The 22,548-nt window shown below is 53.0% G+C and overlaps 1 long non-coding RNA gene across 1 annotated transcript in view; it reads left to right on the forward strand.

Annotated features, from left to right (window-relative positions):
* Nucleotides 1-22,548, forward strand: part of LOC119109539 (uncharacterized) — an 86,213-nt gene that overhangs the window by 24,185 nt on the left and 39,480 nt on the right. Inside the window, exon 2 of the long non-coding RNA XR_005095431.1 lies at nucleotides 6,222-6,323. This is a non-coding gene — a long non-coding RNA (uncharacterized LOC119109539). The remainder of the gene's footprint in view (nucleotides 1-6,221; nucleotides 6,324-22,548) is intronic.

Consider the following 22,548-nt stretch of genomic DNA (forward strand, 5'->3'; position numbering starts at 1 on the left):
ATTTGGTGCACTCGATAATAATATGTTTAACCTGAAGTGGATGATCGCACGATCGCACATCGTCGCACGATGATCGCGTATCACTTGACAGCAGCAAACATCTGCCTAGTTATGGTAGCCAATATGCCATTAACGGCCAAACGGTATGTCTACTAGCAATCGCTCCTTCGCAGGCATATCACTCATATCATTTCCCAACATTAACTGTGCAACGAAGCTATGGAGGCACTCACAGTTTTCACACGACACACACGATATCACACACACACACAGCAACAGCATTCGTTGGCGCCAATTATTGGTGACCCACACGTTGAGGTGGTGACCTCGTGCCACTACACGCCCACGTCCACCGCGTGCGCATCGGATGGCGGCGCCACGGTGCGACTGGCTTCGGCCTCCTGGAGCCAGGACCGGCCTCGACCACCCCTGGAGCCACGGTCGCCCGGATCAACCCCGACCCCCTGGAACCAGGGCCGGCCGGACCGGCCCCGATCATCCCCTGGAACCAGGGCCGGCGGGACCGGCCCCGACCATCCCCTGGAACCACAGCCGGCCGGACCGGCCCCGACCATCCCCTGGAAACAGGGCCGGCGGGACCGGCCCCGACCATCCCCTGGAACCACAGCCGGCCGGACCGGCCCCGACCATCCCCTGGAACCACGGCCGGCCGGACCGGCCCCGACCATGCCCTGGAACCAGGGCCGGCCGGACCGGCCCCGACCATCCCCTGGAGCCACGGCCGGCGGGACCGGCCCCGACCATCCCCTGGAACCAGGGCCGGCGGGACCGGCCCCGACCATCCCCTGGAACCAGGGCCGGCGGGACCGGCCCCGACCATCCCCTGGAACCAGGGCCGGCGGGACCGGCCCCGACCATCCCCTGGAACCAGGGCCGGCGGCCCCGGCCCCGACCATCCCCTGGAACCAGGGCCGGCCGGACCGGCCCCGACCGCTGTAGACGGGTGGCGCTCGTGCTGCAGCGGGCAGAGCTCTGAGCCCGACATGGGCCGCCAGCGCCAGCGCGCCGCCAGCCGGGTGTGCCGCGCCGGCTGGCAGAGCAGGCGGTGGCGGTGACGGGTTCGGACCAGGCCGAACGCCGACTGGCTGGTGTGCTCAGCGTCAAGCCCCATCCGACACCGGCCAAGCAGCTGACACACGCCCGCGTTCAACAAGCCCGCGTTAGACAACCGGTTTATGTTGTGTTGCGAAGTCCCAAATGCACAACACGAGAATCCCAATAAAAGTTGAAAGGTCTTGATCTCCTGCGTCGCTCGCCCCCCCCCCCCCCCCGTCGATAGCCCAGTTGGCTAGAGCGCCCGCTTCCTAATCCACCCATACGTGGCGGGGTGGGTTCGAGTCATTTCGGGCCCTCGCTATTTGCTCCTGACTGGAATAGCCTGTGGCCGGTGGCAGAGGCCACTCTGAAAGGCCAGGTAACGTCAGAGGACAACATGAAGCGGGTCGAGCATTCCGGTACGTTATACTCTCGCCACCAGATTCTGCCGTTCACTAGGAATTTCACGACGGTATGGTAAGAGTGGGTGTCCTTGCGGCATGCACTGCGCAGCGTCAGCTCCAATCTCCAAAGCCATTTACTGAAAAGGCTCAAACTCTATCTAAAAAAACCCTGTTTTTACGACATTGTGAGTTGGCGATTTTCATTGTGATGAACATGAACGTAGCTTCGTAACACCGAGTTTTTCTCTGCAATAAAACCACGTCTTGCTTGATAGCGTCGTTAAACCTGAACCTCCTTTGACTTTGGATATTAATTAGTTTCTGCTTGAAAACTACTAACTCATAATAAGGTACTCCTTGAGGCTGAAAAAGCGAAACACGTTTTTCTCTCTTGGGACTCCAATGAATACGTACTTTGAAAGGAACTTTGCGTGGAAACTGAGCGGTGGGCCCGTAAGGTTCTGTTTGTGTGTCGATTTCACAGACTAAGTTTTGTGGTTTTTTGAGCGCTTAATTACGGTGAGAGTACCATTCCCTGTCAGCAAAAGTCGTTTCCTGTAGTGCATCTTGGGCCCAGTTCCTCTGCCAGACCACAACTGCCACAAACTCCCCAAGCCGTCGTAGTTCTGAGGCTTGGAACTGGCTGCGAGCAGCGAACTGCCAGCAGCAGGCACGGCTTAGACTCGGCAGGTATGCGTTACGCTCATGGCGGCGCGACGTGGATGCTCTGTGTCAGCCCAACGAAGGCATCCAGAATTGCGTCGGTAATGATCTCGTCGCTGGGAAGTTACACGTGAATGCGGCTACTGCGTTCACAATCCAGGGCCTTTGGCCACATTTTCCGAGAAATACGTTCAAGCTTTTATTATTGCAGCCTCGAGGTTTGGGGCCTGGGATTAAGATTAATAAAACATGACCTTGATCTTTGCGTGCACTGTGGCGGTACGCGACTGTTCTAGGTGCTTGGCGAGTGGGAAAGTTCAGTTGTATGGCTAAAAATATCATTCATTTTACTCGGTGACCATTGCATTGCTTATTGGCATTCATGGAATGGCATGCATTATTGCTTTATGGACATTTGTTAGACATAACCCCTCACCGATGTGGATATTCCGGTATTTATAACGGCACAGTGGGAGAAGGAGGTGCGACTAAAACTCAGTATTTGGTGTTGCTTGGCATTTGAATATTGTGACAGGTACATTGGAATATTCCGTTAGCATGTGTGCTATATTTATATAAATTGTAAATCGATATTCAGACCAACGTATAGCGGGTATTTCATGCTCACGTAAGCTTTCCACTGCGTTGCAGAGCCAAAGGTCATCTGTTCAAGGAGAAAAGTCGTCGTCGAAGGCCAGCACGGCAAACTCTACCATTCGATTGTCGAATGAATGCGTAGAGCGCTGCGGCGTGAGGTGCTTTGTTTTGCAAGCCTCTCAATTTAAGCTAGTGTGGAACCTTTGTGGAATGGCTTGAAGAAATCTTCTCTGGTACAACCTCAGGACCAGTTATTTGCAGTAATGACACTGGGTAGGCCACCATGTTGCCTGCCAGATAAAAAAGCAGATGAGTTTTCTGTGTCGTCGAGCTCAAATTACGCATTCGGCGTTTCGTCACAGTCGTATACATTTTCTTTGTAGCCCAAGATTCATTTCTGGGGTGGGCAATGCGTGAGGTATGCGACATCCAAGTGAGATATGCGTTGTAGCCCCCGCGGCTGCGTGCGTGGATTTCACGGCGATCTCATTCGAAATTGGATTGGTGAAAGGCTTCCTGAGCACTAACAATCAGGCCCTTGGTATACCTGAAGCCTAGAGTTCAAAATGTGCTCCGCCATTTATGGACGTGAACTAGAGGTGCTATATTTCTGCTCGCAGGCCCGCAAAGCGCGCGCAAACAAAAGTGGCACCCCTATTTCGTAACAGTTGACAACAGCAGTATTTGCTGCGGACCGTCGTCAGCTGTTCAGGGCTAGAGTTACCACTTTTGAACTCCTTTTTAACCGCATCCTTCGAGCGTGCAGGCCTAAAAGTGACACCTGTAATGCATGAATGATATCAATAGAAATGAAAATTTGGGATTTGCACAGCGGGCCACCTAACCCATCAAGCGGGAAGTACATTGGTGGAAGTTTGAATCAGTGCGTCTCTGGGCGATGTGTCATTGGTTCATGAATGCTTTGCAAACAGAGCCTTGCGACGGACTGAGTACCCAAGAACACAACGTTTTCCAAAGCCAATGTGCGTTTCGAAAAGAGGTTCATGTTACGTTACGTGCAACGTCCTGCATAGGTTATTTTGCGACGTGTACCTATTGAAATAGCTGATGTCAGGTCAGGTGAACTGATATCAACCCACATTTTTCAGCTTTAAAAGAGCTTTTCTGGCATTCATAGTGGAGCATGGCGCGCCTGAGCCCATTCCCCGACCTCCATTGCCAGTAGGCCTGGGTGAGTGGTGCTGACGGTGTTCATGCACGACGCGAGGAATGGTCGATAAATAGACGATGAGCATGTAACTCGGTGAATGGCCTTCTCACAGTCCTGTGGCTGTCTTGAAAACTTCTTGACATGTCTTCGACCTTGAATAACGCCTGTGCAACCAATGCCACTTATGAGTCACTTTGGTTCATTGTGCAACAGGCTTGAGAGCTAAATTGACGCCATTTATGTGATTGCGACGGTAGTATGATACTGCTTCAGGATAGGAGTGCGGGGGGGGGAGGAGCTCACCCCTTGACTGCCCCGTGCCTGATACCTGAAAACTTGAAATTGCAGTGCAGTTAAAAAAGGTTGTACTGATAGGTAGTCTAAATTCCGTAACAAAACCCTGAACAATTCAATAAATATTCTCGAAAATCGAACGCATTTACGTTTCCGCCGGTGCCGTCGAGTGATGAACATTCTGTGAGAAAGTTCGAGCGCGTGATATTTTGGCATGTGTGGGAGATTGTGTACATAATGCATGACAAGTGCCGAGAAGAAGAAAAAGATGTCCTGGTTTGATGCACGTATAACGGAGCCCAATACCGCACAAGCGCATGCCTGTCCGTTTCGTTCGACATTACGCACCTGGGAGGTTTAGCTCTGGTGGTGGCACCATGCTGCCGCTCAGCGCAGAACTGAAAACAAAGCCTGTCAATTTCCATCGGTCGACGACATCCAGCCGTGCAACACAAAGGCAGCTCAAACTAGACTGCAAAACCCAATGCGCCCTTTGTGCAAAAACGATTTTGTCGCTGCAGGGGAAGTTCCTAAGAGATGGACCTGAGCCCAACCGAAATGCAGGACGGGCGTAAAAATGTGATCAAAAGGAGAACGCAGGGCGTCGGAACAGTCAGGCCTATCGTCACCAAGGATATATTAAAAATTCATCCAAAAAATGGCCAAGGTAATCTATGAACGCAGATGTCGGAAAATGACTTCAAACTATTTCCTTATAAAATGACCATCCACCAAAATAGGGCAAAGCCGATAACCAATAGCGGACGACGTGTGTGGCCGGACTGAAGGTGAAGGCTTGAAGCCGACCGGGAGTTTCAGAGCCTCGTCTGGTTCAACGACATGTGTGGCCGGACTGAAGGTGAAGGCTTAAAGCCGACCGGGAGTTTCAGAGCCACGTCTGGTTCAGCGACGTGTGTGGCCGGACTGAAGGCGAAGGGTTAAGCCGACCGGGAGTTTCAGAGCCACGTCTGGTTCAGCGACGTGGCCCAAATCCACCTCAGTTAGGCGATTGGAGACCGCAGCATTTGAGCTCAGAGCTGCTAAAAACGGCACCGGAGAGCCCGCTGCTAGCCCAGAAGTGGTGCGCCTTGTGTTCCAGCCGCCGTTGGGGCCCCCTAGATGGTTATTCCTGTGCGGTCCTGAGATGTCCAGTCTGTAGGATGAGCCCCAGAGCCTCAGTAACCTGAGTGGGGCTAAGTGGTTCTCAAGATTACAACCAGAGAAGCTGACTTAGCTTATCCGATAGCTGTCGAGGCCCGCAGATATGTGCCTCCTTCGAAAACGGGGTCACTTGGAGCGCGACCGTGAGAAGCTCCCTGATTCATGACGAAGTGTGAACAGTGCACGACAAACGTCTTCAAAATTTGCCTATTTTCTGCATCAATGCATTCGGCAATGTGGTTTGTCACCTGAGTGCTATGAGCGAGGGAAATCCGAGCAGATTTTCATTTCCACCTGGTATGTTTTAAATTGTTTCAAACGCCACTTTGCCTCACGTTTCCTTTACCTAAAGGGAGGTGTCCGTGACAGCTGACAAGAGCGATTGGCGACAGCTCACAGCCGCCCGGATGATGAATGTTTACGCAAATGTATTGTCTGAAACGCTTTTGCCTTTCCCAGCGCTCGTTATAGCTGCGACGGTCTCGCCTGTATTTGACTTCGTTTTTGTTATCTAACACCTGCGATGAACCGGCATACTTTCAGTTATTTCTCATTGGGATTATCGTTTGTCTTGATATAGATATAACCCCAGCACAGTTATTGGTAGGTTTGTTTTTAAATTTGCAGAGAAGCAACAATCACTGAAAATTTCGAAACAGACTCGCCTCCAAACATTCCCGTCTTGTTGCGTGGTCTCTTATTTAAAAACCTTGATGTTTCCGGGCGGTCCCTAGCTGCTGTTTTTGAGAGGGGGGGGGGGGGGGGGTGGACGCATGCGCACTGTCGCTCTTTGGGGAATCGTGTCCTTTTGTGTTGTGCCCCTTCTGTGCGTTGTGAGCGTCTCATCCGACGTGTATGGTTTCGTCTGTCGCCAGACAAGCCGTGTCGGACGTGTGGCAGCCGCTGGATGCCGCTGGCTTTGTGCGGAGTGACGGCGCCACGAACGACTCCTCCGGTCACTGGGTCAGCGTACACAGGTAGGTCGGCACCCCCAGGGGGCAGCCAGGGGCAGCAGGCACGCCCACTACCGCCCAAAGGCCGACATGGCCCCCGCACCCCTGTCGCCGGCGCCACCGCGGCGACGGAGCCGCCGCAGATCTCATCCCACCGGAGTCGGACGGTGATGGCGGTGTGACCGGGGCGGCATGGAGCCGCGTTCGGCAGCGGGGCTGAGCTATCGGTGCGCCCAGTAGGCCATAGCCGCCACGCCGGCCGCCGGGTGTCTGAGCCATGGCGCGCCGCCCTCGCCAAGGCCGGAGCCGTCACGACCAGGCCGGCACGTGGGGGCCACGGCGCCAACCCCGGCGGGGGCGGGCGGCCCGCGTGGGCGAGGTCGCGCCGCAGGCCCGCCGCTCAGCTGGCGGTCGTAACGTCACCAGCCGCTCGTGTGAAAGGTGTATGTCAACCCGAGGTCGTCTGGCGAGACCGTTCCTGGACGGAGCCCTCACAAATCCTGTCCCGTGGCGGGCTCGCGCTGAGCGGTCGTTACCTCGTGAGGTCCATCGTCATCCTGCGTTGATTGGATGGTGCTGCTGCGTGGAAGCTGCTCAGATGGCGTACTCGGCGTGGTGTTGCCATGAGGCTGCTATCGGGCGAGCCTGTGCCTGTGGTGCCAGCTTCACCCTCCCGGCGTCCCAGGTCAGACGGCCGGTCTCCGGAGACGCCCCGACGTCGATCGGTCTCCCGGCGGCGGCTGAGTAGCGGCCGGAGCCTGCCAACGACCGAGCGGGTGCCAGGGCCTGTCTTCAGACAGAACCCGGCCGCGCGCCTGCACGGCATCACACCGCCGCCGGCGGAGGAGGCGCCGATGCCCGCGGCCGGTCCGTGCCGCCGGCGCCGCACTCAGCGGACAATGCGAGCGCCGGGGCGGGGCCGGGGCGGTCGGCAGACGCCCAGTGACGGCGGCGGCTGGCGGCTGCGGCTTATGGCGGGCCGGCCGCCGGACGGGCGGCGTCTGGCCGGGCACCAGCCGCTGAGTGACGGCGATGCCTGCCGGGCTGACCTCACGGCGGCGCCAGGCGCGCTGCCAGCCGGTCGTGCACAGCCGCCGCTCCGATCGCTCGGCATGACGAGGGGGGGGGGGAGCCATGTGCTCGCAGGGTGGCCGTAATTGATCTGCGCCGGCCTTGTGTGGCGTGTGGCGGCAGCTGCGAGCCAAAGCACGCCTGAAGTTTTGGGGTCCGTGTTGCCGACCACGACGATGCACTGCTGAAGTGTGCACCTATGGGCGCATGGTAGCACACATCCGGCGTTTTCTCCGCGCGCTTTTCATAGCATCGTCTTGATAAGTGACCACTTCATTACAGCGAATAGCTGCGTAACTATTCAGTGCAACCGGTGCAGTGTTGCACAAAGTGCCAGACGCAAATGAAAATGTGGGATTTGCAGGGTTGAACCACGTGTATTTGTCGTTCTGGATACTTTCAACGTATTGAATGATTGTCTTCGTTGCGTGTGTATCGAATGAGGGTCTTCTCGGGACCTGGAACGCAGAGGGCTTATCAACAGGCTGCATATAAGGCGTATTGATATCAGAATGCCACGTTCGTAGAGATGGGTCATATGGCTGTCTCCAGGTCCACTCACCCACACCACTGCGGTGCACTGTGAAATTAGAATACGTTTTCATTGGAAAATGAGCTAGAAGTTGGCACCAGTTGTTGATTTTCTAGGAAGATAGGAATGCTCAGCTCAAAGATCTACGTGAGCATTATTTATTCCCTGTATGTTATGTATGTTTGCTGTACAGTCCCACTTTTTGGCTTTTCCTACCACAAGGAAGTGCTTAAGCGGACAGGTATCGACACCATGTATGTGCCTGTACTTCCGACTCCATGAGGGAATTGGAGTGAGATGTAAGGCTGGATTGTGGTTTGTTGAGATAGCGTACCACTCATAAGTATTATTAGTGATAGGGTGTTAAACATGTGATCGATAGGTCAATCTAGATATGTTAGTTTCGTGAAATTAAGTGTTATTTCGGCACAGCTGACGGTAGTGCATGATCTTTCAGTTCCAGTTCAGTTCCAGTGCAATCCAGGTCCCCAGGTCCGGTGCTGGTGCCACTGACGTATTCCCCGGAGCAATCCAGGTCCGGTGCTGGTGCCACTGACGTATTCCCCGGAGCAATCCAGGTCCGGTGCTGGTGCTACTGGGGTATTCCCCGGGGCAATCCAGGTCCGGTGCTGGTGCCACTGGGGTATTCCCCGTGGCAATCCAGGTCCGTATTCTCCCGGGGCAATCCAGGTCCGGTGCTGGTGCCACTGGGGTATTCCCCCGGGCAATCCAGGTCCGTATTCTCCCGGGGCATTCCAGGTCCGGCGCTGGTGCCACTGACGTATTCCCCGGAGCTATTGCCGGGAGCCTCGCCGTGTTGCCGGAAGCCTCGCTGGTGTCACTGACGTATTCCCCGGGGCTGCTGCCGGGAGCCTCGCCGTGTTGCCGGAAGCCTCGCTGGTGCCACTGACGTATTCCCCGGGGCTGCTGCCGGGAGCCTCGCCGTGTTGCCGGAAGCCTCGCTGGTGCCACTGACGTATTCCCCGGGGCTGCTGCCGGGAGCCTCGCCGTGTTGCCGGAAGCCTCGCTGGTGCCACTGGTGTATGCCCCGGGGCTGCTGCCGGGAGCCTCGCCGTGTTGCCGGAAGCCTCGCTGGTGTCACTGGTGTATGCCCCGGGGCTGCTGCCGGGAGCCTCGCCGTGTTGCCGGAAGCCTCGCTGGTGCCACTGGTGTATTCCCCGGGGCTGCTGCCGGGAGCCTCGCCGTGTTGCCGGAAGCCTCGCTGGTGCCACTGGTGTATGCCCCGGGGCTGCTGCCGGGAGCCTCGCCGTGTTGCCGGAAGCCTCGCTGGTGCCACTGGTGTATGCCCCGGGGCTGCTGCCGGGAGCCCCGCCGTGCGAGCCGTCGTGGATTCCACGGCGATTGCTGGAAGCGATATGGATCCGTTCGTAGGGTCGCTTCAAATCTAAACGGTTGGCTTTCCACATCTGCTTGCAAAGCGGCAATCGAACCCTCCATCACGATGAGTTGCCTGTGATCCTCCGGTCGGAAGCTTCAGTTGCTGATCGGCACCGGTGCCGGCTGGGCGTGGCGCTTGCCCCCCCCCCCCCTCCCCCCTCCGAAAGGCACAGAGCTGGTTGCACGTCTGTCCCTGATACCGCTTTGCTCCCACACGTGCACCTAATGGCGCTCGACGCATAGGTCGTAAAGATGATAAATGACAACGCATTTTTTACACCCTTGATTCTTAACTTGCCCAGTTTTCTGCCGCTAACGTCGTCCCAGGCCCTGCTCTCTGGCCGTCATTACGTCCCGACCGCGTCGTCGACCATGATTCCGCTCCGCTCCCTGCGGCCCATGGCCAGTGTGGTGTCGCCGTCTCACTCCCCGCGGCCCATGGGCGGTGTGGTGTCGCTGTCTCACTCCCCGCGGCCCATGGGCGGTGTGGTGTCGCCGTCTCACTCCCCGCGGCCCACGGGCGGTGTGGTGTCGCCGTCTCACTCCCCGCGGCCCACGGGCAGTGTGGTGTCGCCGTCTCACTCCCCGCGGCCCACGGGCGGTGTGGTGTCGCCATCTCACTCCCCGTGGCCCACGGCCAGTGTGGTGTCGCCGTCTCACTCCCCGCGACCCACGGCCAGTGTGGCGTCACCGTCTCACTCCGCGCGGCCTACGGCCAGTGTGGCATCGCCCTCAGCCTCGTCATGGATGCCGCATCTGATTGGCTGCCGGGCATGCCAATCAGACTGACAGTGCAGCTAGCTGGACGCGGATGTTTCAGCCGTGTGTAGCGCACTCCTTGCGTCGTTGTAATAACATGATTTACTTCTCTAAGGACGCATGCCGAGCGGAAACGTCGCTCTCATGTCTGATGATGAGGCTGTCAGGCTCTGATGCATGGTACTAGAATGGCCGACTTGGGGTGTAAAGCAACACCTTATTGGGAGGAATTTTTTATTCCCTTTGTTGATGTTTCGTGTCAATTTTTCACTGTTACCTGACGTTTTTTAATTACACATACCAATCTTATGTTACCCGTTCAAAGGTTTTAAGATGTCATCCAAGTCCGAGTTCACTTGAAACCACCAAGCATCAGCAAGGCTTCACAGAACCTGGACATCTTTGGCTTTATTCTACCTCACCTACATCTGCATCATGCCTATGTATGCACAGCTTAGGGGCATTAGGTACCTTCAAGACCTTGCTCCCCAGCGACTCAAGTCACCTGAATTTATCAATCCTGGGTCGTTCACAAAATGTGTCGCAATATACGGCTGTGTGCCAAATACAAGGTTTTCACGCGACCCCGATTTTTTAGGTCACACCACGCAAACACCACACCAGCAAAGCAAAGACTTGTACAAACTCCAGCAAAGCCTGGCAGAGAATTTTACACAACGCATTTCTTTCTCCGAAAGAGACTTGACCACCAGCTTACACCACTTCCGAAATGTAGGGGTGGAAGATTCAAGAAATGCCTTCTTAATAAAATCTGTGCGCTCAGTGTCAATATCCACGCACTCATTTTGACAGATTTTTAGTCAAATGAGTTATTTTACCAAATAATATAACACATTCTAGGTCTTTGTGTTTATTTACTTCCTTTTATTTTTCTTGGTCTCGTACAGATGTGAATCAAATTCATTTCTCGGTTCGTTTTTGATAATCTCTAAAGATGCCATTTTTGGCCTAAAGTGTTAACCAATTTCTCTGCAAGACTTTCCAATCGCAAAGTTACACATCTTTCATGTTTAGATTGGATTAATTCGCCAGCCACCCAAACATGTTTGATACACACCCCAGGGAACAAGTCATTGGGAATGAAGGAGATAATTTGAAGCAAGTAGAATATTCATGCCGCCATTTTTGTCTTATCAGACCTCCAGTTAGCCGTTTTTTGGTTTATGACTGGGCTCAGTTATGCTAAATCTAAGCCTTTCCAGTTTCACTACCTCACCGCGTTAAATTATCCCTCCGCACACAGCTTTGGGGCAAACCTGGCGCAGCTAATACAGAAATGTTTGGTAGGAGAATTGACCTATATATACTCAACATCTATAGACTTTCTCTTATTTCGCATTATAATCCTATAGCTTGGTGTGGATTGTTTATATTTACGTTTCGTGGGTGGACCGCATGACATTATCTGTCAGCAAAACATGAGAAAGATCCTGACTTTCGCTTTGGGGGAGCAGAAAGAAGTCTGCGCTAAAAAAGAATAGTGTTTTTTTCATGTGGGGCACCTAATGACTAACATGTCCTGCTTTCAAAACATCATTATCAGATTAGACCGTTTTCTGTTTTATATTCATCGAATTTTTTCATGAGACAAATTAAAATGCCACAACTCATTATGTCCCATACTCTTGATCATTTGCCCCTAATTTATTAAAGTGGTCCCTCATGTCTGCTTCAACAAGATATTGTCCAGGGTTGCCATGGTTTGCTGACTGGCAAATAACTGCACTGTGCCGCATTTCTTAACACAGGAATAGTCTAAGCTGCATTAACAGAACAATGTGGGGTAGACATACGTGTTTAGCAAATCATCAAGCCATCATATTTGTAATGTGAAGCCAAAATCTCAAACTGTATGCGATTATATATGAATGACCAAACTTATATGAATGCTTTTGCTGCAGTTGAAAAAGCAAGCGGCAGAACTGGTTTTGTGGCCATCCATAAATTATACTATGTTTGGAAGAGCGAGAGAGAGCGAGAGAGAGAGAGAGAGAGAGAGAGAGAGAGAGAGAGAGAGAGAGAGAGAGAGAGAGAGAGAGAGAGAGAGAGAGAGAGAGAGAGAGAGAGAGAGAGAGAGAGAGAGAGAGCGAGAGCGAGAGCGAGAGCGAGAGCGAGAGCGAGAGCGAGAGCGAGAGCGAGAGCGAGAGCGAGAGCGAGAGCGAGAGCGAGAGCGAGAGCGAGAGCGAGAGCGAGAGCGAGAGCGAGAGCGAGAGCGAGAGATTGCTTTGCGGAGCGTGCCCATTATTGCCTTTGACAGAGGGTAACGATGGCAATTAAAATAAGTTGTTCAAAGTGATTCAAATAGTTCATGGATGGTGCTGTTCTCTGAGTTGGCTCCTGGGTTTTAATATGTGCATGCTCAATTTTGTCTGGTGTAAACAAGCTGACACAAAGAATTAAGCCAAAACCAAGAATGAAACCAGCCAGAAATCAGCTTTATCATAATTATATCACAGCTGCCGCTGCCAAGAAAAAGTTGAGGTAGGTTGGGATGATGTTCAATATATGGGGTTTTCTAACTTTGGTTAAGTTGGTTTCTTGGAGGAGTAGGAATTTGTAAGAGTAGATTACTTGGTAGGAGAAGGAATTTTGCTAGAATCAGTGACTGAAATGCTTCCGTGATACGAATAGGTAAGACAGGATGAGATGAGGTAAGGCTTTTTGAGTTAGACTTAGGTTACTTTCATGGAAGTCAGCATAGGTATTTTGCAAGAAACAGGGACATATTATCCGTATTGCCCCCATCTAACAGAAGCGAAAAGTATGACAGTAGTTTGATTGATTTAGTGATGTCTTGATGTACAGAAGTCCGAGTTTTCTTTTGTTTGAACGCTGTATACTTGTTGAATGTTTGTTGTTGTTCTTGTTGTTGAACTCATTTGCTCTGTTTTGTGTTAAACAAACCCTGGAGAGGGAAGTGCAAAGTAAAGCATCAAACATTGGTGTTCCATAGTTTTTGGTGCTCATCGCATTATTGTGAAAATACTATTGTTTATGGTGCTATGTTTCAGAGTAACAGCCTAAGATGTGAAAAACGAAAGGTTTTCTGGCACGTTTATGATATTATGTCCATGCCAGTTTGAAATGTATGTCTTTGCCGAATCATCTTTTACTGACTCGCAAGTTCCAGGTTTCGTAACTTGAATTTTTCACTCCTATACCGCCTTTTTGCAGTGGAATTGTTCACTTCCATCCTAGCTCAAAAGCCATTCTAGCACACTGCACTCATGCGTTCATATGTTTCTCGGCTGGCATTATTGGTAGTATTGCGTAAGTTTGCAGCGCATTTGTGAGGAACATTATTCACACACAGGACAGTAAGATTAGCCTTATTCCTCGGAGAAAAACCAGGGGAATAGAGGTATAGTTGGGTTATATGCATATATATATATATATATACATATGTGTTTATATATATATATATATATATATATATATATATATATTTATACATGTATATATATATATATATGTATATATATATGTATATATATATATATATATATATATATATATATATATATATACATAAACACATATGTATATATATATATATATATATATACATAAACACATATGTATATATATATATATATAGTATATATGTGTGCATATATATTTATGTAAACATATATACCTATATTCTCCTGGTCTTTTTCCGAGGAATAATGCCAGTGCTATTGTCGTATCTGTGTTGGTGGTGTTGGATTTCGTTAAAAGAATGCCGTAACGACAGGCGATGAGAAGTGCAGGATGCGGATCGCCAGCTGTACAACAAAGACGTGAACATCGCCTGCAGCCATTAATGTGCTTTGGAGGGAAGCGTAAGGTGTTACAAGAATCGGGATAACACGCAACCGAGGCCGATGGAAGGAGCGCCTCCAAATGAATTATCGTCGCGACCAGGTATATGCCAGCGATTGGAGATACGGGGAGCCGTCCATTCGAAATAATACATTTGTTAGCTGAGTAATGTACCGGAGGCTTCGTAGCTGTAGATGGACCACAGATCAGATCAGCGTACCGTACGTAACATGGCTATGATGCACGCGTATTGCGCAGATGCTCGAGACATGGGAGAAACTGGGCGCGTAACGCCGTGGCAGCCTTAAAACGTCCTCATTACGGCAGAAGACGTTAGAGTCGCTCACTTCCGGTTTTGGTTAATCAGTTTTGACAACTGTGCGAAGCGTGGACGCCATCGACCGGAAACATCGCAGCTCTGAGTTGTTCAGTATCATGTATGTAATGCAGTGTTTGCGAATACATTCAACACTGTGTGACTGACACGTGCAACTTGCACATTGTACGCTTAGGGTCATCTGGACACCAATGGTTTTCAACGCTTTAAGAAACACACACACACACACGCTTAAAACAATCCCGAGGAAAGCCAATGGATCAACAAGTTGGGTTAGGCGTGATAAACTGCACTATGCATTGATAGCAGGAAGGATAAAATGTCTAAGACAGCCGATCCATAAATGCAAGGTGGGAAAGCACGATGTTGCTCGCGTCGAGACGCATTTGCATGTCTGTTTTAAGTATTGCCTAAAGGTGGATTTAGCCGTTCTTTCTTGGAGGGTGAAAATGGTTGAACCGAATCACAAACATTCAAGTTGTATTCTAATGAACTTTCTCTGGGGAGGCAAAGCCGGTGACGGAGGGGGGGGGGGGGGGGAGGGGGGGAGGTGACTGCATTGAACCCGTTTCGAAGTCTGAAAGTTCAAAATCATCGAACAACAGAACGTGCAGTCTCCCTGCTACATGCACTGAAAAATTGACCGAAGGCTGTTTCTTTCCGCCAGTGACATGGTCGTGATCTTGACACGCCGGCCTCAATAGGTTATGCACAAACATGAGGACGCAGCGTAAATCCCTCTAGGCCAGAGATTCATATGTGCATCCACGGAGGAGGCCGCCATGATGGGGTGACGTCATGACGCCGCGATGGGGTGACGTCACGACCGACGAACTGGCGGATGTGCATCCCTTCTGTGGGCCCGATCAGTTTCAGCAGACGACCGTTCCAATTCTGTCAGGGATTGTGACGTCACACAGCGCGACCAATCACGAGCTGGGCGCAGTCAGCTGCGCATTGCCAACAGTATCACTGGCAGATGTCAAATCGATGAGATCTTGAACTGGCCTCCAGGTTGTCGTACACTGACAGTTTTTTTTTTTGAAAGTACAAAATGCTGTTCGAATCACCTCTTCCATACCATTGTGCCCAGTTGTTTTTTTACGTCGTTCATGCATCTTAGGGTCGTTTCCAGTTGAGATGCGAAAACATACGATTGAGGAGGCACCTGGATCCCCAGTTAAAACGGTGAAATGTTGCCTGCAAGCATTGATATCTCAGCTACTAAGAAACACCTTGTGCAAGGCGCCGAAATTGCATCGTCGAGAACGGAAGCAAACTTAAAGTAGCATGAAAAGTGTCTGGAAGACCAAAGGATCTAATTTACAACTTACAAACTTAAATCGCATTAAGGTGCACCATCCATTGATTAGAGCGCACCATTGGCCTTTGCTAAGAAAACGAGACCAGTGGTTTGAAAACATGTTGGTGGGAACAGAAAAAGTGCACTTTTAACAAATTTTATATGGACATTTACATATATTTTGAAGGAAGAAGTCGGGGGGGGGGGGGGAGCAACAGTTTAGCCTTGCTCACGTCTTGTTTTCTTTGGTGAGGCAATTTGCCCATCTTGCTATCTCCCCAGGGCCTGTTTGTAGACTTAATGCCGATAAATTTCGAGGAAGTTGCAAGGTTGAGGGAGTTGGTAGCAATATTGTCAATTAGTATTAAGGTGGCGTAGACCTGATAACTTTCCAAGTGAGATGTCGTTGATATCCGATGATGATTTCGCCGGCTTATTGTGCAGAAAGTTATCCATCTAACCCATGGTGTACAGGCATCCCAAACCAGTCTACCCATTGGCATTCCGCAGGCGTGCCACGACATAACTTGGTCGCGCGACGTCGCTGGAGAGTGCTTCCGCGACCATGAGCGCAGCCAGTTGAGCGCCACGAGCTCGGCGTGCCGGTCACGTGCGGCCGGGGCTGCGCTTTGGCCGGGTGGGGGTGCACCGTCCGATTGTGGCGTGCTCGCCTGGGCCGCTTCTCACCCTGTTGAGGCCGGCCGGCTCACCTGGGCCGCTTCTCACCCTGTTGAGGCCGGCCGGCTCGCCTGGGACGCTCCTCGCCCTATTGTGGCCGGCCGGCTCGCCTGGGCCGCTCCTCACCCTGTTGAGGCCGGCCGGCTCGCCTGGGACGCTCCTCGCCCTATTGTGGCCGGCCGGCTCGCCTGGGCCGCCCCTCACCCTGTTGAGGCCAGCCGGCTCGCCTGGGCCGCTCCTCGTCCTATTGTGGCCGGCCGGCTCGCCTGGGACGGTCTCACGAGTCTCAGCGCCACTTGGCAACTTTATCACCGCGCAGCTAAGTCGACCCACGCGTTGGCATCGTCTCGGCTGGCGGCTCGGCCTGTCGATGGCTAAGAGCGGGGCGGCGACGACCCAGCCTCTTCAGCTGGTTTGTGTGCACCCCTCACCTCTGTGACGCGTCTGAATGAAGCCTACGGATAAATGCTATCGATGACGCACGCGTTATCGATTTGATGGGAAGTCCGTGCGTTGCGATTGATCGTCTGTGGCGTGGCGCAGCGCGGGTCGCGGCTGTTTGGAGTGTGTTGGCACCGCCCGCCAAATGGGGTCTCGACAGGCCGCGCGCCGCCTTCTTTACGGTCGGCGCCCCGCCCACATAGCTGGCATCGACCGGGCGTATTCCCCGCGAACTTGCCGTCATTCGGCATGCGGTGTTCCATGCGAATCTCACAGCGCCGGAGCCAAGCGCGGTGAGATATTTTTCATGCCGTATTTTTGTGTTTTATTTTGGTTAAAAACGCGACGTGTAATGCTGCTCGCTTTGCAGGAGCCAGACACGTTTATGACAACCAGAATAATGGCCAAGAACGTAACAATACGCCATCACCACGGCAATCACAACATGTCTTGGTTCGTGCATGATCACGTGTTTATCGGTCAGGTGCAAAAGCTCACTGATCGGGTAAGCGCAATGTCGGTCTCACGAGGTCTAAAACGCCCCCGATCAATGACGCACGTATAGTTTGCTTTTGAGGTTATCTCGTCGACCCGTAAGCCGGGCCGGCCGTGCCGAACAGGCCCGGCGGACATTCCGCAGTCCCCGGGCGCGGCACGCCGGTGTTCGTACACGTGCGCGTCCGACGGCCAACATACCGGCACTACTTATTGATGACCCTGGGGGTTCGCGGCCGTGTGCCATTTTGGTCGGCCCGTCGCAGTACTGATGAGGCGGCAGCCCCTGGTATGTCATGCCAAGCGATGGACAGCTTTGCACTGCATGCCTAGAAAATCAGCGTCGCTGACGCCATGAGATTGTTATGCATGCACGTCGTTTTGTGGCATAGATACCGTAAATGCGATCCAACTTCTCAGCTAGGTTTGTGCGTGGTATGGAAGGCACGGAACTGTGCGATGTTTGGGAGCTGCACTAGTGAACACCCACGCTACAGTAAGGTCATGCCGCACGTAGGGCCGCGTCCCCGACAACGACGCCGCCCAGCGTCTGGACGGCGTCAGCTTGGCAGGCGTCCTGAGAGGGTCGCACGCACCGGGGGCACGCTGGCCAGCCCCGGGCCTCGCCGCGCCGCCGGCGAGCACGCTGCGCGGGCGGCGGCGGCGTGTGGTGTCGGGTGCATGGCTTCATTCTCCGTCTCAGCAGCAGGTGGCGACGCGGTGAACCTGCGTGACAAAGGGAAAAAGGCCCGCAGCCGGTAGCGTATGGGTCGGGATATGAGTGAGGCGCTAAATAGTTTCTGGAAGCAGGTGATGAATGCAGGCAGTTCGTGGCAAGACCCACGACGAAACACAGACATCCGACGTTTTACAGCCAGAACTGTGTTCGGTAAAAGGATCGGTGTAGCACACGTATATCCTGTTAGTCGGCGGTAACCGGCCATAAATTTCGCCGCCAGGGCCCAAAAGCTACCCGAACAAACGTTGCAGCAGCATTTTGCAGCCCGCCGCTACATTGTGGCAGCTTATGCCGTGGTAAGTGCGCAGTTCCCGCGATTCTGTCATGATGAAGCCGTCCCTGGCTGTCACAGCGCCCACGATGCATGGCCATGGGTGCTCGGCGAGCATCGAATATCCCGACGAGATCGTTGCCGGCGTTGGCGGATGAAGTCGAAAAGCCCGGTGTTTGTATCCCATGCCGGCATCGCTCCTCCGCGACGGCACCCGAGAACCACGCTGTCTCGTCGGTGGCGTTCGGTCTGCGCCGGGTGCGGCCCGGCACGGCCTCGGCCATCACGGACGCCGGGGCTCAGCCCGGCCCGGCCTCGGCTGTCACAAGCGCGGGGGCGGCCCGGCACGGCCTCGGCCATCACGGACGCCGGGGCTCAGCCCGGCCCGGCCTCGGCTGTCACGGGCGCCGGGGCTCAGCCAGTCGGCGCCGGCCATAAGTCAGGCCGGAACGGCCACACATCCGGCGCCTTCCGACTCGCCGGAACTGGCGGCTGTCGTGCACGGCTGGCCGTGCTGTATGAAACGGTGAGCTCACGCCCCGCGGCTTAAGACGGACGGCTAGCCGTGCAAAATTCCACCCGGAGCAACTCCGTTGGTGTTCCTTTGATCTCTTGCTTATCAAATGCGACAGTTTTAGGCTTAAAGTTTCCTATCTTAACGGCTTTGGTGCGTTGCTGACTAATTAGGCTCTGCAAATTTCGGCGGTGCTGAGCTCCGTATGCTCCTGTTATCAGTTTTTTGTTGGATTTCACTCGTTTTAAGGATACTTTTAAGTACGTTAAGGTACGACAGAAATTGACCAACGGCTGACATTCGTAGCGTAGTTCACTTGATTTGCGTTTGTGGCGTAAAAGACATGTATGATTATGGGACAAAATAAGCTACCAATGGTTTTCAGCTCAGGCCATGGCGATTTTTTCATAGAGCATCTTTCGTTTTGTCTACAGTGCCATCTTTTACAGCTGAAATATGTCCGGCAAGTTTCATGTTCATTGGTCACCTATGGCTCATAATAGCACACATCCGGCATTTTCTCCGCGCACTATTCATGGCTTCGCCTTGATTAGTGACCGCTTCATTACAGCAGATAGCTGCTTAACTATTCAGCTCGACCAGTGCAGTGTTGCTTAAAGTGTCAGACGCAACTGAAAATGTGGGATTTGCAGGATTGGACCAGGTGTAGGTTTCGCTTTGGATACTTTGCACGCACTGAATGGTTGTCTTCGTTGCGTACGAGATATTGCGTGTGTATCGAATGGGGATCGTCTCAGGACCTGGAACGCGAGGGCTTATCAACAGGCTGCATATAACGCGTATTGATATAACGCCACATTTGTAGAGATGGATCATATGGCTACCTCCAGTTCCTCTCACCCACATCACTGTGGTGCACTGTATGTGTGGTGCTCCCCAGCCGAAGGGAAGTTAACGCGAAGGTCGTCGCCGAGTCCCCGCTAGTTCGCTGTCGATGCCGGCCCCCTGCCGCGGCTCATCTGAGTGTCTGTCGTGGTCGTCGCTCTGTTGGCGGGACCGGGACCGTCGTCCCCGGTCGGAGCCGTCTTCAAGCTTGTAATCGGGCTTCGGCAGTCGCTCAGGAGACCCGGGACCCGGCCGCGCCCGCGACCGCACGGTGTTCGGCTTTGGTGACCGGGCGTAGCCATGGTTCAGATACGATATGGCCCCGAGCCTGATGCCCGCTCTTTTCTCCTGACGTCGGCTACCAGGCTCATCAGACGTCGTCCCTGAAATTGCCTCATTTGTCAGTATGGAAAGGCGCCGTGATAAGGTGGGCTGTGTGGCGTGTCTCAAGCCCCACCGGGATGCGGGCACCGGCCGCCCCTGCGTGACGAAAGTGGTCCCGTCGCCAGCGGCCGAGTTGGCGTGGGTGGCATGGTCAGCTGCCCTCTCCCCCCTCTGAGCCGATAAGCTGAGGCCCCTGTTGGTATAGAACGTGGACTGGGGAAATCTGCGGCACGAATCCGTTGTGAGAGATTGACACTTGAAAGGAATATTTCCTTCCCAAGCTCGATGCTAACCCGTGAGGTTATTCTTAACTCGGTAACCAGAAATTATTTGTGCTCAAATTCCTTCAAATGCATCTGTGAAGTAAGCAAACAAGAATTGTCTATTTGACAACTGAACACTCGATGCTCCTCTCGAACTCGACGGTTGGCACTAGCATCGACTAGCCGAGCCGGGCACAGATTGGAGGCCAAGGTATCGACTGGCCGGCACATGACCTCCATGCCTGTCTGTCATAGATTGCCAGCTGCTTCGCAGGAGTGGCTTTGGGGCAAACACCTGCCAAGTGTCCTGACTTTTGTGATAGCTCGGACCCCGTCCACCCTGGCAGGGCATTCCTGGTCCATCGGACAGGTTTTTATGGCTGACAGATTTAGTATGACCGCGTGAAGTTATGGCCTTGTAATGGGTTGTGAACGGCTATCGGTGCTGTACTGACCGCGTTGGCCATGGCCAGGTGCCATCTGTGCGCCCCTGGTCAGCTGCTTTACTCGCTTACCGGGACATAAACCCACACGTTCGCCACGCGGCGGACACGTCCCGTCCTCTGCCCTTACCGGGACATAAACCCACACGTTCGCCACGCGGCGGACACGTCCCGTCCCCTGCCCTTACCGGGACGTGAACCCTCACGTTCGCCACGCGGCGGACACGTCCCGTCCCCTGCCCTTACCGGGACGTGAACCCTCACGTTCGCCACGCGGCGGACACGTCCCGTCCTCTGCCCTTACCGGGACATAAACCCACACGTTCGCCACGCGGCGGACACGTCCCGTCCTCTGCCCTTACCGGGACGTGAACCCTCACGTTCGCCACGCGGCGGACACGTCCCGTCCTCTGCCCTTGACATCATGGGACAGATTTACCCCCAGCGTGACCAACACACATCATGCCATTTAATCAACGGTCGCCGTAGGAGCGATACCATGATTGTGGACATTGGGACTCGTCAGTGCGACGCAGCGTAGAATACATGTCATAATTTGTCTCGCAAGAGGTCCAAGTCAGCCATGCCAAGTCGGGGAATGCCGTGCTTATCTCGGCCGTAGCTTCATCTAGATCAGTGGTCAGATGTCACAGGATCTCAGCTGGGCTGGGCTTGCCCGTGACTGGCGCGCTCGTGTTGGTCTGTCTCGGTTTGGTGAAGTACTGCGCCAAACCCCACTCGGAAGTATTGCGTCAAACCTCACTCGGAATTGCTGCGTCAAACCCCACTGGGAAGTACTGCGCCAAACCCCACTCGGAAGTATTGCGTCAAGCCCCACTAGGAAGTACCGCGTCAAACCCCACTGGGAAGTACTGCGTCAAACCCCACTGGGAAGTACTGCGTCAAACCCCACTCGGAAGAACTGCGTCAAACCCCACTCGGAAATACTGCGCCAAAACCCACTCGAAAGTACTGCGCCAAACCCCACCCGGAAGTACTGCGTCAAACCCCACTGGGAAGTACTGCGGCAAACCCCACTGGAAAGTACTGCGTCAAACCCCACCGGGAAGTACTGCGTCAAACCCCACTCAGAAAGTGGTGCGATTGGGGTGGGTTTCGGGTGCCTAGAGAAACATTCACATTAGGGTGACCCTATTTTTGTGTTGAAATATCAATTTCCGGTACCATCCAAGGTTTTGGGGCATTCGGTGCTCGAGTATCATCTTCTCCTTGTCAAATGGAAAGTTCAGCAACACTTAAAGGGAATGTTCCACGTTTGAAACACTGAAACAAGCATCAGACATGATGGTGTAAGCCCAATAACAACTATTGATATACTTTGAATTAGGAAAGGTTGTTCTAGACTGCGCAAGTTTTTTATTTAGCCACAATTTTTACGCGACACCAACATTCAGGGGATTAAACAAAGGGTGATTGCCAGCCATTACCAAGATACAGTGCCTACCTAAGAATTAGAATGCCCTGGACATACGTGTACATGCAAACGAATTCAAGCAAATAGGCATCACGCATCACGCTTCATTCGAAAATGCAAGCATTCTTTTTCTTAGATAGGCATTCTAATTGTTAGATAGGCTCTGTATCTTGGTAATGGCTGGCAATCGGTCTCTGTTTAATCCCACGAATGTTGGTGTCCTGTTAAAACGGTGGTTTGCTCTTTCCAAAAAAGCCTGAAACATCGCGTAGAATCACCGGCAGGCAATTTCGAATTCACTTCTGTTATTGTTTCGAGAAAGGCATGTTGCCGAAATATCAACCTGACTATATCTGTATTCTCCTGGATTTTCCTAGGAATAAGGCTAATACTACTGTCTTATCTAACGACTGGAATGTTTGAAACCAACTTTCAGTTAGACCAACTTACGATACGTTATCACGTGGTGTGAAGGATAATGACATTTAAGCCTGAGGAGACCTATTCTAGGGGAG

This window comes from Pollicipes pollicipes, unplaced genomic scaffold (genome assembly GCF_011947565.3).
Source record: "Pollicipes pollicipes isolate AB1234 unplaced genomic scaffold, Ppol_2.1 Scaffold_7231;HRSCAF=8579_pilon_pilon_pilon, whole genome shotgun sequence".
Lineage (NCBI taxonomy): Eukaryota > Metazoa > Arthropoda > Thecostraca > Pollicipedomorpha > Pollicipedidae > Pollicipes > Pollicipes pollicipes.